The sequence below is a fragment of the Triticum dicoccoides genome, chromosome 1B (genome assembly GCF_002162155.2).
Source record: "Triticum dicoccoides isolate Atlit2015 ecotype Zavitan chromosome 1B, WEW_v2.0, whole genome shotgun sequence".
In the NCBI taxonomy this organism is placed as follows: domain Eukaryota; kingdom Viridiplantae; phylum Streptophyta; class Magnoliopsida; order Poales; family Poaceae; genus Triticum; species Triticum dicoccoides.
In genome coordinates, this window is record NC_041381.1 from 101,009,083 (window position 1) to 101,025,884 (window position 16,802).

Consider the following 16,802-nt stretch of genomic DNA (forward strand, 5'->3'; position numbering starts at 1 on the left):
CCCTCTGGTCTACCCACGACATCGCGCCCCGGCATACCAGCGACGGCTGAGACCAGCCCGAGAGCCGGGACCCGAGGACGTAGAGTTTCGACATCTAACCCAGCTTGCGCGTTAAAGGGGGGGTGCCTGAGCATCGCGACTCAGGGCTCCTACCAGCTCTTCGGCCCTCACCCTCTGGTCTGCCCACGGCATCGCGCCCCGGCATACCAGCGACGGCTGAGACCAGCCCGAGAGCCGGGACCCAAGGACATAGAGCATCGACATCTAGCCAAATTTGAAGGAACACACTCCAAGATAAGGCCCAGAGCCAGGCGCAACCCGCCTTGAGGTAGGGCCCCGCGAGTCCCGCGCTGGCTCACGGGTGCCCAGATACACCTCGTCAAGCCCTACTGTGCCAGCCACGTGTCAGGGCGGGGCTGTACACGCCCCGGGGGCTCCTCCCAGAGGGGAGCCCCCTCCCACGCACCAGTGGAAGCACCATGCTCCGTGCTGGCTGACGACACTGCCGAGGAGCGGCTATGCCCATACGCATACGGAAGCGCTATGCTCTGCGCTGGTGATAAACAACTAAGGGTGCCCCCCCGGGCCGCATCAACCTCAGGGAGCCCAGAGCTCAGTGTCTAGCCTCATCGCAACGCCTCCCCTCGGGAGTGCCGCGCGAGGGGGCTGGGCACGGGGGCTATGCCTGGGTCACGCCCAGACGCACGCCACCCAGCCAGGCCCCCCGGGCCTGGTTCGTTGCGCGTCCCTCCCCGAGCGGAGCCAAGGTATGAAGGCCGTTTGAGTGTCAAGGGGGACTCCTGAGCATCGCGACTCAGGAGCCTAACTGGTCACGTAGCCCCTCACTCCTTGGTCCCGTCCTGGTTTCTGGTCGGGGCTAACGGCGGTTGAGGTATGCGCGGGGCCGGGCTCTGCAGACGTAGAACGATAGATCCACCCCCACATCTCACCTCCCTACTTGCTGTTCGAGCGCCAAGGGGGACTCCTGAGCATCGCGACTCAGGAGCCTAACTTGTCACGTAGCCCCTCACTCCTTGGTCCCGTCCCGGTTTCCGGTCGGGACTAACGGCGGCTGAGGTATGCGCGGGGCCGGGCTCTGCCGGCATAGGACACAAGCAAGTAGGAAGGAAATAGCGCAAATTTCAGGGAATTCAAAAGCAAATATTATAGTCCATACTGTTATCACAGCACCAAATGCAAGTTTTAAACGCCTCCTGAGGCTTGATACATGTGCAGAAACTAAAAGCAGGGCGGGAGCCACAACGGAGTCACTTGCCGGCCGTGGAGTTGTGCGGAGCGGGTTCGCCCTGTGGAGCTGCCGGGCTAGCAGCGCTCCGCTTCGGCCTGGTGCTGAAGGCCCGGAACTTTCCCAGCAGAGCTTCCGCACGACCCTTTACGACCTCAGCAGCGGCAGCGGCATGCTCGCCACTCGCTGGCTCCAGCAGGCCGTCGAGGTCGACGTTGGGGTCGCAAAGATAGATGTGGGTGAAGACCCGCGTCAGCGCCGCAGAAGACAAGACGCGTGCCTCGGCCTTAGCCGTAGGGCCAAGGCCAAGGGCGACATCTTCGAGGGCACGAACCAGGAAAGGAAGCAGCTTGGTGGGGCCGTCCTCCTCGCCGGCCAGCGGGCTCTCCAGGCCGCTCTCATAAAGCGTCTCTAGTGAAGTGCGGGCCTTCTCCTCCATCTCCGCAAAGGCCACACGATCCTCGGCAAGAACCCGTGCCTTGCTGTCTAACTCAACCTTCCTCGCCTCCAGCTCTCGCTCCAACGCGCCTAGGCGGTCATGGCGCTTCTTGAGCTTGGCGTCCCAGTCCTTGACGGCCGCCTCGCGAGCCTTCATGCCGTCCTCCTGCTCTAGGCAAAGGCGAGTCTCCTCGGCGAGCCGGTCCTACAGGCCCTTCATCTCGCCCTCCAGCACCTCCCAACGACCTCGGGCATTAGCCGCCTCCCCCAAGGCGGCGTTGCGGGAAACCTTCGCCCCAAGGACGGCCTGCTTCTCCTCGTCGCAGGCCGTCGAGGCCTGGACCAGCACCGCCCGAATCGAAGCATTGGAGCGAATCTAGCCAGAGGCTAGCTCCAAGCGCCCGACCACCAAACGAGGGTCGGCGGTCAGAAGATCCCGCCACAGACGGTCCAGTTCGGCGGCAGCACGATCCAGAACAGTAGGAGGAGACGGGGAAGCAGCAGTCGGCGGGGTAAGAGGAGAAGACTGCAGCGTGACCACGGTGTCCTGAGGCGGAGCCTGCTGCGCCCCAGCGGCTGTGGTGGCGGCGTCAAGCGGGGGCGCCTCGGGAGTCGCCAGGGCCGTAGGAGCCGAGCTCGCCTCAGCCATCTCGGCAGGGCCTCGCAGGGACGCCTGGGCAGGAGAGGCCCGCATGTCACGTTCATCTTCTTTCGCGAGCAGAGGCGCTGCCGTGGATGGAGTCTCAGGAGCCCCCATCGGCTTCTTTGCCGTGGGTGCCAGCCTAGCCGGGAGATACGGGCGTCAAGCCTCAGCGACGAAACAAGAAACAAGACAGGGATCAAGCACTTACAGGTTGTCGCCCGCAGGCTCGAGCAGCCTCCCGCCATACTTGAAGCCCGAGAGCCGGTTGCAAGGATCAGCCTCAAGGAGCGTGGGTGCAGCTGGGGCGCCTGCGGATCGCCTCAGGGCTGGGGCGGACCCACGGGGGATCAGCCCAGTCCGGTCCTTCTTCGGGAACAGGGTTCGGCTCCCGCCGCCCTACTCGTCATCACCCTCGTCGTCGTCGCTCAAAGAGAGGCGGAGAGCGCGGGACTTGCGCCGAAGAGGTGGAGCCCTTGACTCTGCCTCAGAGTCAGCCCCCTTTTCCCGCTCCCCTTCCTCCCTCTCTTCGCTGGAGTCGCCGGAGGATACGTCCACCAGGTCCTCGGGAGCCTCCGCGGGCACAGGCCCGTCCCCGTTGAGGACGGGCATGGACCCCACAACCTGCTTCCAGTCCTCATGAAGGAACAGGGGCGTCGGAGCGCCCTCCAACCTTGCCATGTCGCCCCCGACCAAAGACTGGAGGACCGCGGCCAGATCCTCACCGGCCAGGACCGTGGGGCTCGGGTGGGGCCTCCACATCGGAAGCGAGTACTGACGAAGCGGAGCCAGCTGATGCTCCAGGAACTCCCTCAGCAGCGAGGCGCCAGTCAGCTTCGCCGCCGCCATGCTGGCCAGCCTCAGATCCGCATCCATCTTCTTCAACACCAGCCTTGCGTGGGGATCCACAAGCTCCACTCGAGACCAGTCGTCGGAGCTCGAGGGGTGCCCCGTGGGCAAGACCAGCAGGGGGTGGACGCACCCAGCGTCAACCATGACCCACTTGCTCCTGAAGCCCTCAATCCTTTTCCCGAGATTCGAAATGGCGATGGAGCTGCCGTACACGATGAAGCTCGCACACACAGAGAAGGAACCACGAGAGGTCCGGAGGGAGAAGTAGTGGCGCAGCAGGGCCACTGAGGACTTCACCCCCACGTGAGCCTCGCAATAGTAGGCGAAGATTGCCAGAAGGAGGACATAGTTGGGGTGGAGGTGCATAGCTTGAAGGTTGTAATGGCAGAGGACAGAAAAGAAGAACTCAGAGAAGGGAGGCACCAGACCGGTGACAATGGCATTCACGAGGAGTGTATAAAAGGTGCTCCCTTGGCCCTCAGGGAGGGCAGAGCCGGCCTTGAACACCTTTGCCCCGTCGACGCCCTGCGCCGCTGCCATCTAGCGCACCCGGGCAAGGCTCGCTTCTGACACGTTCAGCGAGTCCAAGGAGGACGAATACCTAGCTCCGGCCGGGGCCTGGTGAGGCGCCATGTCTGGCTAGGGTGCGCGGGTGGAGTAGATCTGGAGATTTCGAAGGAAGGAAGGAGAGGCGCAAGGAAGGGGATCTGAGCAGCAACTAGAGAGAGCAAAGGAGGCAGAGGGCAGATGCTGCTCCTTATCAACTCGCGCGGTTGCGGAGACGCCCACGTCCAATCAACCGCCACGCATCGCCCAAGGCCGCAGGCTGTTAGGGCCCGCAACGCTTCGCACTTGCCTTTTCGACTCTCTGCTCGGCCAAGTCCGGGCGCGCCTTGGACCCGGGGGCTACTGTCGGCGTTCTGGGAACGGGGGTCCCCAGACTTGCCTGCCTGCGGCCTGCGGCGTGGCTCAAAGGGGGCCCAGCATGGCGCATCTTCATCAGCACAAGCTCAAGACCCTCGCGAGGGGCCAAGCCTCGCGGGGTGGACGACAAGGAGCTTCCTCAGGCACGGCCTTGTCAGGCTAGCTCATGAGGAGGCGGAGAGTTCAAGGTGGGGTACCTTGCGAGATGCCCATGACGCAAGCCATGACGATCAAGGGCGCCGGACGGGCGCCAGCCCGCGCAGTGTCCTTCTTTCCTCTTTGGTGCAAGGGGAACAAGCGCATGCGAGAGCATCAAGCAAAGGCATCCATTTCGGTGCAACAAGACCAAGACCAGTCCAACGGCAGGATGGAGGTCACCGTGGAGCCCATGTCGGCGTCACCACCAGAGCCTTTGACAGGCGAGGACCAACTTTAGTCAGGATAAGTGTACTAGATGTTCCCCTTCAAATTGGCCAATTGTTGGCGCCCTTCCCGCTCAATATTTGGGAAGAGGCCCAGGGCCTTCGCCTATAAATAGGACTAGCCACCCACAGGGGACAGGGACCGAGATCAGGAGAGGAATCTGGAGATAAGATAGGCATCTAGAATCAACCCTTCCAAAGGTTCGACACCACCACAAGAACAGACCCTCGCGAGGCTGTTCTTCCTTGTATTGTTCTTCATCAGCCCAAGAGGCAATCCACCACGCCACACACTGGAGTAGGGTATTACGCCACAATGGTGCCCTGAACCAGTATAAACCCTGTGTCTCTTGTGTTGTTCTTCTCGTAGTTTAGATCCTAGCGATTCGACGAGGAACAGGTAGGTAGAAGGCGAAACCTCCGCGCGCACCCCAGTGTTCGAACCTCAAGGGTCTGCCGGAACCCTAAATCCGACAGCGGTGATAGTCATATTGCTTAGCACCAACGTCTTATTTTGATTCAGCGGTATTGCGGGATGAAGCGGCCCGGACCAACCTTACATGTCCACGCACATGAGACCGATTCCACCGACTGACATGCAACTTGTTTTGCATAAAGGTGGTTGGCGGGTGTCTGTTTCTCCTACTTTAGTTGAATCGAATTTGACTACGGCCGGTCCTTGAAGAAGGTTAAAACAACAAACTTGATAAATCACCGTTGTGGTTTTTCCCGTAGGTAAGAACGGTTCTTGCTAGAAGTCCGTAGCATCCACGTAAAACTTGCAACGACAAAGTAGAGGACGTCTAACTTGTTTTTGCAGGGCATGTTGTGATGTGATATGGTCAAGACGTGATGTGATATACGTTATTGTATGAGATGATCATGTTTTGTAATATCGACAACCGACAGGAGCCTTAGGGTTGTCTCTTAATTATTGTATGAAATGCAAGGGCCATGTAATTGCTTTACTTTATCACTATGCGTTAGCAATAGTTGTATAAGCAATAGTTGGCGAGACGACACCGACGCAATGATGGAGATCAAGGTGTCCAGCCAGTGATGATGGAGATCGTGACGATGCTTTAGAGATGGAGATCAAAAGCAAAAGATGATGATGGTCATATCATGTCACATATTTTGATTGCATGTGATGTTTATCCTTTATGCATCTTATTTTGCTTAGAATGGCGGTAGCATTATAAGATGACCCCTTCACTAAATTTCAAGATAAAAGTGTTCTCCCCGAGTATGGACCATTGCTAAAGTTCGTCGTTTTGAAGCACCTCGTGATGATCAGGTGTGATAGACTCTACATTCACATAGAATGGGTGTAAGAAAGTTTTGCACATGCAGAATACTTGGGTTAAACTTGACGAGCCTAGTATGTACACACATGGTCTCAGAACACTTGAGACCAGAAGTTCGAACGTGAGTCATATAATTGATATGATCAACATAGAGATGTTCACCATTGATGACTACCCCATCTCACGTGCTGATCGGACATGGGTTAGTTGATTTGGATCATGTATCACTTAGATAACTTGAGGGATGTTTATTTAAGTGGGAGTTCATTAGTAATTTGATTAATTGAAGTTAATTTATCATGAACTTAGTCTTAATAGTTTTGCATATCCATGTTGTAGATCAATGGCCCGTGCAATCGTTCCTCTAAATTTTAATGCATTCTTAGAGAAAAAGTTGAAAGATGATGGTAGCAACTACACAGACTGGGTCTGTAACTTGAGGATTATTCTCATTGCTGCACAGAAGAATTATGTCCTTGTGCATTGAAAGGTGACAGAACTGCTGCAAGAGCTGATGCAGATGTTATGGACGTCTGGCAGGCTCGATCTGATGACTACTCAATAGTTTAGTGTGCCATGCTTTACGGATTAGAACCAGGACTTCAAATACATTTTGAACGTCATGGAGCATATGAGATATTCCAAGAGTTGATGTCAATATTTCAAGAAAATGCCTGGGTTGAGAGATATGAAGTTTCCAACAAGATCTATAGCTGCAAGATGGAGGAGACCAGTTCTGTCAGTGAACACATACTCAAAATGTCTGGCTATCATAACCACTTGACTCAGCTGGGAGTTGATCTTCCAGTTGATAGTATTATTGACAGAGTTGTTCAATCACTGCCACCAAGCTAAAAAGGCTTCGTGATGAACTGTAATATGCAAGGGATGAATATAAAGATTCCTGAGCTCTTCTCAATGCTTAAGGCCGCGGAGGTAGAAATCAAGAAGGGGCATCAAGTGTTGATGGTTAACAAGACCACTAGTTTCAAGAAAAGGGCAAGGGAAAGAAAGGGAACTTCAAGAAGAACAACAAGCAAGTTGCCTCTCCCGTGAAGAAGCCTAATAGCTGGACTTAAGCCTAAAATTGAGTGCTTCTACTACAAGGGAAATGGTCACTAGAAGCGGAACTTCCCCAAGTATTTGGCGGATAAGAAGGATGGCAAAGTGAACAAAGGTATATTTGATATACATGTTATTGATGTGTTCCTTACTAATGCTCGTAGTAGCGCCTAGGTATTTGATACTGATTCGGTTGCTCATATTTGTACTCTAAACAGGAGCTACGGAATAAACAAAGATTGGCTAAGGACGAGGTGACGATGCGCGTCGGGAATGGTTCCAAGGTCGATGTGATCGTCGTCAGCACGCTACCTCTACATCTACCTTCACGATTAGTTTTAGACCTCAATAATTGTTATTTGGTGCCAGTGTTGAGCATTGGGCTCTAACTGAACCCGAGCGATTGCACTAGCTACCACTAGTATGCGTCGGTGGTATACAAACGATTTTTAACCTCTTTCCGCAATGGCACTTGGAACCGTCGCCAAGTGAGTGTGGGCGATAGGGGGTCCTTCCACACGACCCAGAAACCGTCGGGGATAGGGAGCCTTGATGCATATAGTTGCCCCTATATAACCGTTTCCGATGTCTCGCATATCCGAAACTCTTCATCCTTGCTATTCGTTTGTGCTCGCATTACCATCACAGTCGGAGTTTGTGGTTTTAGCTAAAAGCGGGCAGATTCCAGGCACGGGAGTTTTCTAGGCACGTACCAAACTGGCTCTATGTTTACGATTGTCGGTGTCAAAACCGGCGGATCTCAGGTAGGGGGTCCCGAACTGTGCGTCTAAGGTTGATGGTAATAGGAGGCGGGGGACACGATGTTTACCTAGGTTCGGGCCCTCTCTATGGAGGTAATACCCTAATTCTTGCTTGATTGATCTTGATGAATATGAGTATTACAAGAGTTGATCTACCACGAGATCGTAATGGCTAAAACCCTAGAAGTCTAGCTTGTATGATTATGATTGCATCTACGGACTAAGCCCTCTGGTTTGTATAGACACTGGAGGGGACTAGGGTTGTACATAGTCGGTTACAGAGAAAGGAATCTTCATATCCGGGCGCCAAGCTTGCCTTCTACGCCAAGGAGAGTCCCATCCGGACATAGGTGAGAGTCTTCGGTCTTGTATCTTCACAACCCATCAGTCTGGCCCATGTCAATAGGCCGGACGCCCGAGGACCCCTTAATCCAAGACTCCCTCAGTAGCCCCCGAACCAGTCTTTCAATAACGATGTGTTCGACACGCATATTGTCTTCGGCATTGCAAGGCAGGTTCCTCCTCCGATTAATTCAAAGTACCTGACTTAATGAGCATTATTCGGCTTTCCATTTAATGTCGCACCCATCGGCTTCCACACCTTCATGTCTTCAGCTTCCATGTGTCGAGCGAATACGAGAGGTCGGGGTATTTTTGCACATATCACCTTGACCATGTAAGAAAGGCGTCTATTTAAAGAGATTGGGATTTTCAGATCCATTCCACACCAAGTGAGGAATCCTCAAAGCTTGCTAGGAGAAACCATTCCAACATGGCTAGCGCTCCCAGGTCTTCCACCCGTCCCCATGGCCCCAGAAAAGACGATTGGGAGAAATGTTCCATATCCCACAGTCAGCTAGTGAAGTGCAGACACAGGGATTTCTTTCCCCCATGGATCTAGCCCCCGTTCGAGCAGGATTGACTTCCTTCAATGGTGGGGCTCATGCGGAGAATTTCCCCAATCCAACTAGGGGGGAACGAGTGTGCTTCGTTCCTTATTTGCTGAGAGGTGTTGGATTTCCAATCCACCCGTTGCTCCGAGGGCAGCTGGAGTATTATGACCCCCAACTGCACAATTTCACTCCTACCTCCATCCTGCACATCGCGGGTTACGTTGCTCTTTGTGAGCTATTCCTAGGTTGTGAGGCCCATTTTGAATTATGAAGGAAACTATTCTGCCTCGTCCCTCGTACCCAAGAGGGATCAATATTTGAAGTGAGTAGAGCTGAGGTATGGCACATCGCCGGGACCGGATACCTGTCCGGCACGCCGAAGAAGGCATCCGAAGAGTGGCCTTCCGAATGGTTCAATATCGAGGACTTCGCCCTTCCCGACCCAGTCTAAATGGGTCTTCCCGAATTTTCAAGCGTTCCGTTGAAGAAACGGCACAGCTGGCGCACTCGGAGCCTCGAGGAGGAAGATAGTGCGGAAGTCCGTCAATTGATGAGCAAGATCAAGATGCTCGCCCAGTCCGGATTATCAATATTCGAGGTAATGGGGACTTCCATAGTACGAGGGGTTTAGCCACTCCAATACAGAGGGCATCCCATGTGGCACTATAATGGGGAAGATGACGCCTCCCGCTGCGGTCGGAAGGGTCTGGACACCCCCGCCGCTTTGGCCAAAATTCTGGCCAAACTATACAAAGGGGAGAAAGAGGAATTCACTCGTATTAAGTGCTGAGATGGATTTTCCATGTACAATCCTCATAGCTAGGTGAGTTGCAATCCCACTACTCTACTCAATCTACTCCCTGAGTCACTTCCCATGGACATTAATCCGTCCATTTGTAACAGGAATGTTGGAAGATCACCAAGGGGCTCCATAGCCCCGCCCCACAGCTAGAGGACCACAACCGGGACCTTGACCCCGGATTCGAAGAGGATCCAGACATATTCGTGACACTCGAGGATGGAGTGTTCTACCAGGCGAGCTATGATGGCACGGAAGTGGCCATCACCGCCGACTATCCCGGTCTTCTCTCTGCCTCACACATAAGTTATTAGGAGACATCTCCTCCGAAAGAGCTTCCTCATCCTGCCTCACCCACCACACTATCTCATGCTCTAAAGGGGAGGCACTCGGCGTGCCATCCAGCACCAGGGGCGACTCCAAAGAGAGCAGCGTCCGCACCGGGCAAGCTTTCGAAGAGGAAGGCAGCCGAAGACACGTCGGAGCCGTCATCAAAGAGGTATGGCTTCGTAAATATGCCCTTTGGCGGTCACATCCAACTGTGACATTATCCGTTCGTGTCTTATCAGGAAGAGCGTTCGCCGGGCTATGTCCGGGAGTCCTACTAGTCACACTCCCAATAGCCAGGTTCCAGACCCTGCCGTAACGACGAGGGCTGATACGGGAGTGCCGCTGGATTGTCCTTTGGCAGGGGATTCAAATGATATGTCCGTCACAAACTCGGAAGTGGAGAGCGTCATGAACCATCGGCATCGGAGGGCCGCTCTTTGTGATCCCTTCTTTACCAAAGAGGCATTCAATGCCTTCAACTCGGCTGATGCATACATCCAAGCTGCTCGAGACGGGCTTGCTAGAGCCACAGACCAACATTTGAAAGATATGCGGGTGAGCTCACATTGTATAAACCTGATAATTATATACTAGTAGCCCCCGAGACTTGAAGACGTTGATTCAGCTGATTTACGGATCATTGTAAAACCAGGTTCTTACGGAGAAGAACAACCTGTTGTCTCAAGAGCTGGAAAAGTGTCGGACCCAGCTAGCCTCTGCGATAGCCGAACTGGAGAAATCCAAGAAGGCATCGCCTTGTAATGTGTCCCTCCATAAAAAAATGGAACTATATACCAGCAATGCTAACACAGTTGTGTATCTTATGGCAGGATCGTCAGATCATCCGGGAGAGGCACTGGAAGTTGCACAAGCGGGTGCACAAGAAGCCAAAAGGCAACGGGCTGCGGGTGAATGTATACTTACACGGGCCAGGGAGGAGAAAAACAAACTCCAGGATTCCAACACCCAGCTGGGCGAAGAACTGAAAGATGTACGGGCCCAGCTGACTGACTCCATGAAGGAAAATAAGAGGCTGCAAGGCAGCATATTTAGTATGTGTTCAAACTTATCTCCGTGTAATTCAGCGAGGAAAGGAACTGACAGAGTTATGTCTGTAGGTATGCTGACTGGCCGTCCTGAAGAGGAGATGTCCGGATCTTCGGGCGATCTGCTACAAGAGCTGTCGCAAATGCACGAGCGAGCTCGGCAGGTGATGCAAAGTGTTTCCAAGGCCTTATGGCCATCCGCCTCCCCTCCAGGAAGTATGGAGGAGCTTGTACAACTATTTAAGGGAGCACGACGGTGTTTCCGATTGTGGAAGATACCGGCCTGCCGAGAAGGTGCGCGAGAGGCCTGGGCCATGGTGAAAACACGGTATACCAATCTTGATCCGAATCATATGGCCCGGGTCAGACCTTTAGGGTCAGATGGAAAAGAAATTCCCGTTAGTTTGGTATATGACCAGGTAAAAGTAGCCGCAAAATATTCTCAACAAGATTGTAAGCTAGACAACCTGTTAGACGACATAGAAGAGGAAAATTTGGAGTCCAAGTGACTATGTACTTCCCTTGACATATTTGTCCCTAGCCGGATTGTAAAACAATTGTCATAGCAGACCTTCGACCTCTGGACCCAAAGGTGCGGAATGTTTCCGAATACCTGAGCGGCAAAATAAACCGGGGTATGCATGGAAACCAGGCGTAAGGGTCATAGTTTCTTGAACAAACAAGTTGTATCCGGCTAGCTATGTTATATTACATTGTGATTGTAAGAAACATCTTCCAGAGAGAATAGTTCCGTTAAGGGTTCCTTTCCTTGGGTGAGCATGCGTTAACGTGCATGCCCGAACTGTGATTGAAAAATCACAGTATACGTAACATCCTGGGGTTCATAGTGTAATGAATAAAAACATCTTTAGTCCGCCGACCGAATATTCCCTTAAGATCGCTAGCTTTAGGCTTCACCCAGTCTGAGGTACACATCCGGATGACCCGGCAGTAACAATCACAGAGGTGCTCCCTTTATGCCCAAGCCGAACTAACGAGAACGTAGGGCATAAGCACAAGAGACAGGCAACCCAGCTTGGCCAAAACTTAAGTCATATCGATGCATATAATGGCGAAGAAAAGGTACATACGGGGAAAAGACACATATGTGGTGAGCTTAATGCTCGGAAAATAATAATAATAAGCTTCTGTACAAGAAGCCCCCAGGTATAATGGACGTACATATTTGAGGATGTGTACGTCGTGGGTGCACGATTTAGCCGCACGAAAGCTTTAAGGCTAAAAAAAAGAAAAAAGCGAAAAGAGAGGGAAAAAATGGAAACAAAAGGGAGAAGGAGATGAACGAAGAGTTTGGCGCTAGGCATAGAATCTTTGGAGTCTGGCCGTGTTCCATGGGTTCGGCTCTAGGCGATTGTCTGATGCATCACGCAGGCGGTACGCTCCTCCAGTGAGAACTTCGTCAATGATGAAGGGACCCTCCCACTTGGGCTTGAGTTTGTCCTTTTTCTTCTCCAACAAGTGTAGAACAAGTTCACACTTCTCTGCTTTGATATCTGTGGGCCTGTTGTTGATAAAATGCGGAACGGGCTTTTGTGACATCGCGCTCCTCCTCTAGGGCATCTAAGCTGTCCTACCGATCAAGCTCTGCCTCTCTCTCTTCATACATGCGCACTCGAGATGATTCATGAATAATGTCGCAGGGTAACACAGCCTCTGTGCCGTACACCATGAAGAAAGGTGTATATCCGGTAGTGTGGTTGGGCATGGTCCGCCCCCAGTGTACAGAGTCGAGCTCCTCGACCTAGTGCTTGTCTGATTGTTTCAAAGACCGCACTAGTCTAGGCTTAATGCCGCTCATAATAAGACCATTGGCTCGTTCGACTTGACCGTCTGTTTGCGGGTGATAGACGGAGGCGTAATGGAGCTTAATGCCCGGATTAACACACCAGGTTTTCACCTCATCGGCTGTGAAATTGGAGCCGTTATCGGTGATGATGCTGTGTGGAATACCATAACGGTGCACAATACCGGATATGAAGTCTATCACCGGTCCGCTTTCGGCCGTTTTAACTGGTTTAGCCTCTATCCACTTAGTGAATTTATCCACCATGACCAATAGACATTTTTTCTTACGGCTTCCTCCTTTAAGGGGTCCGACCATATCAAGCCCCCAAACGCGAAAGGCCAAGTGATGGGGATTGTTTGTAGAGCAGTGGGTGCCATATGGCTTTGGTTGGCGAAAAGCTGGCATCCGACGCAACATTGGACAAGGTCCTGTGCATCTGCTCGGCCCGTCGGCCAATAGAAGCCTGTACGGAAGGCCTTGCTTACAAGGGCCCGAGCCGCGGCGTGATGACCATCGAGACCGGCATGAATTTCAGCCAAGAGCTGCCGCCCTCTTCCTCGGAGATACATCTTTGAAGTACTCCGGTACCGCTTTTCTTGTAGAGTTCTCCGTCGTGAACCTTGTAGGCTTTCGAGCGCCGGACAATGCGGCGTGCCTCATTCTGATCCTCAGGGAGTTCTCGCCTATTAAGGTAGGCCAAGAAGGGTTCGGTCCATGGGGCAATGACTGTCATGATAAGATCGGCCGACGGTGTTATTTCGGTGGCTAAGCCCTCAATGATATCGGTGTGTTTGGAATCTGGGGTTATAGTCAGATCCGGACTGGTGTTGCCGCTCTCCCCTTGCCACACCACGGATGGCTTGAAGAGCCTTTCCAGAAAGATGTTAGGTGGGACAAGGTCGCGCTTGGCGCTGATGCGAGCAAGGACATCCGCCGCTTGATTACTTTCTCAAGCCACATGATGAAACTCGAGCCCCTCAAACCGAGCTGACATTTTGAGAACGGCGTTACGGTAAGCCGCCATCTTCAGATCTTTGGCATCGAAATATCCATTTATTTGAGATATTGTGAGGTTTGAATCCCCGCGCACTTCCAGGCGTTGTATGCCCATGGAGACAGCCATCCGAAGACCATGCAATAAGGCCTCGTATTCGGCTGCATTGTTGGAGTCTGTGTATAATATTTGGAGTACGTACTAAACTGTATCTCCAGTGGGGGATGTTAGGAAAATGCCCGCTCCTAAGCCCGCCAGCATTTTGGAGCCGTCGAAGTGCATGACCCGGTTGGAATATGTGCCGTACTCTTTAGGGAGTTAGGCCTCTGTCCATTCAGTGATGAAGTCGGCCAGTACTTGGGATCTAATGGCCCGGCGTGGTCTGTATGTTATGTCGAATGGGAGGAGCTCAATGGCCCACTTGGCAATCTGGCCCATGGCATCGTGGTTATTTGTTATGTCATTGAGTGGTACTTCGAAGGCCATCGTGATTGAGCACTCTTGAAAGTAGTGTCGTAGATTCTGGGATGCCATGAAGACCGCGTATGCTATTTTTTGGTAATGAGGGTACCGGAATTTGCATGGTGTGAGGACAGTGGATATGTAAGTATACCAGCTTTTGAAGCGGGAATTTGCGTCCGTCCTCCTTTCGTTCAACGACGAGCACCGCACTCACGACCTGGTGTGTTGCCGATATGTATAATAACATGGGTTCGCCAACGTTCGGTGCGGCCAGGATTGGGTTGCTTGCTAAAAGAGCCTTTATTTCTTCTAGTCCGGCCGTTGCCGCGTCCGTCCACTCAAAGTGATCAGTGTGTCGGAGAAGGCGATAAAGTGGCAATGCTTTTTCTCCTAGTCTGGAGATAAAGCGGCATAAAGCTGCCACACATCCGGCTAGTTTTTGGACTTGTTTAAGGTCTGTTGGCGTAGCCAATTGTGACAAAGCTTGGATTTTAGCTGGGTTCGCCTCAATTCCTCTATTGGAAACGATGAAGCCCAGCAGTTTTCCAGCGGGAACGCTGAAAACACACTTTTCCGGATTGAGCTTGATGTCATATGAGGAGGTTGTCGAATGTGAGACGCAGATCGTCTTTTAATGACTCAACGTGCCTAGTTTTGATGACGACGTCATCCACATACACTTCAACTGTCTTGCCAATCTGTTTCTCCAGGCATGTTTGAATCATGCGTTGGTAAGTGGCACCGGCGTTTTTAAGTCCGAAGGGCATAGTGTTGAAGTAGAACGGCCCATATGGGGTAATGAATGCTGATGTGGATTGGTCGGACTCCTTCATTTTGATTTGATGGTATCCGGAGTATGCGTCGAGGAAACACAGTGAGTTGTGTCCGGCTGTAGCATCAATAATCTGATCGATGCGAGGGAGGGTAAATGGATCCTTAGGGCACGCCTTGTTGAGGTCTTTGAAATTGACGCATAGGCGCCAAGATTTATCCTTCTTTGGCACCATCACCAGGTTTGCCTCCGATCTGGGTGTTTTATTTCTCTGATGAATCCGTCCTCAATTAACTTGGCTAGCTCCTCCCCCATAGCTTGTCGTTTGGGTTCAGAAAAGCGCCGTAGTGTTTGCTTGACCGGTTTATATCCCTTCAGTATGTTTAGGCTGTGTTCAGAGAACCTGTATGGGATTCCCGACATATCAGAAGGGTGGCAGACCAATATGTCCTAGTTCTCACGTAGGAACTCTCGTAGCGCGGCATCAACCGTTGGGTCTAGCTGTGCCCCGATGGATGCTGTCTTCTTGGGGTCCGTCGGGTGGACTTGAAATTTGACTATTCCATCTGCTGGTTTAAAGGACGTGGATTCGGGTCGCTTGTCCAGGATCATGTTGTCCCTATCCACCGTGGAGCATAGTGCGGTTAATTCTTCGGCCGCGAGGGCTTCAGACAATGCCTCGAGGGCCAGGGCTGCAGTTTTGTTTTCGGCGCAGAGTGCTATGTCCGGATCACTGGCAAGAGTGATAATACAATTGGGCCCTGATGTCTACTACACAACCTTCTTCTTGTAGACGTTGTTGGGCCTGCAAGTGCACAGGTTTGTAGGACAGTAGCAAATTTCCCTCAAGTGGATGACCTAAGGTTTATCAATCCGTGGGAGGCGTAGGATGAAGATGGTCTCTCTCAAACAACCCTGCAACCAAATAACAAAGAGTCTCTTGTGTCCCCAACACACCCAATACAATGGTAAATTGTGTAGGTGCACTAGTTCGGCAAAGAGATGGTGATACAAGTACAATATGGATGGTAGATAAAGGTATTTGTAATCTGAAATTGTAAAAACAGTAAGGTAACTAATGATAAATGTGAGCGTAAACGGTATTACAATGGTAGGAAACAAGGCCTAAGGTTCATACTTTCACTAGTGCAAGTTCTCTCAACAATAATAACATAGATAGATCATATAACAATCCCTCAACATGCAACAAAGAGTCACTCCAAAGCCACTAATAGCGGAGAACAAACGAAGAGATTACGGTAGGGTACGAAACCACCTCAAAGTTATTCTTTCGGATCAATCTATTTAAGAGTTTGTACTAGAATAACACCTTAAGACACAAATCAACCAAAACTCTAATGTCACCTAGATACTCCAATGTCACCTCAAGTATCCATGGGCATGATTATACGATATGCATCACACAATCTCAGATTCATCTATTCAACCAACACAAAGCACTTCAAAGAGTGCCCCAAAGTTTCTACTGGAGAGTAAAGACGAAAACGTGTGCCAACCCCTATGCATAGGTTCATGGGAGGAACCCGCAAGTTGGTCACCAAAACATACATCAAGTGGCACATGATATCCCATTGTCACCACAGATAAGCACAGCAAGACATACATCAAGTGTTCTCAAATGCTTAAATACTCAATCCGATAAGATAACTTCAAAGGGAAAACTCAATCCATTACAAGAGAATAGAGGGGGAGAAACATCATAAGATCCAACTATAATAGCAAAGCTCGTGATACATCAAGATTGTGCCATAGAGAGAACACGAGAGAGAGAGAGAGAGAGAGAGAGATCAAACACATAGCTACTGGTACATACCCTCAGCCCCGAGGGTGAACTACTCCCTCCTCGTCATGGATAGTGCCGGGATGATGAAGATGGCCACCGGTGAGGGATCCCCCCTCCGGCAGGGTGCCGGAACGGGCTCCCGAGAGGTTTTTGGTGGCTACAGAGGCTTGCGGTGGCGGAACTCCCGATCTATCTTCATTGTAGATGTTTTTAGGGTACGTGGACTTATATAGGCGAAAGAAG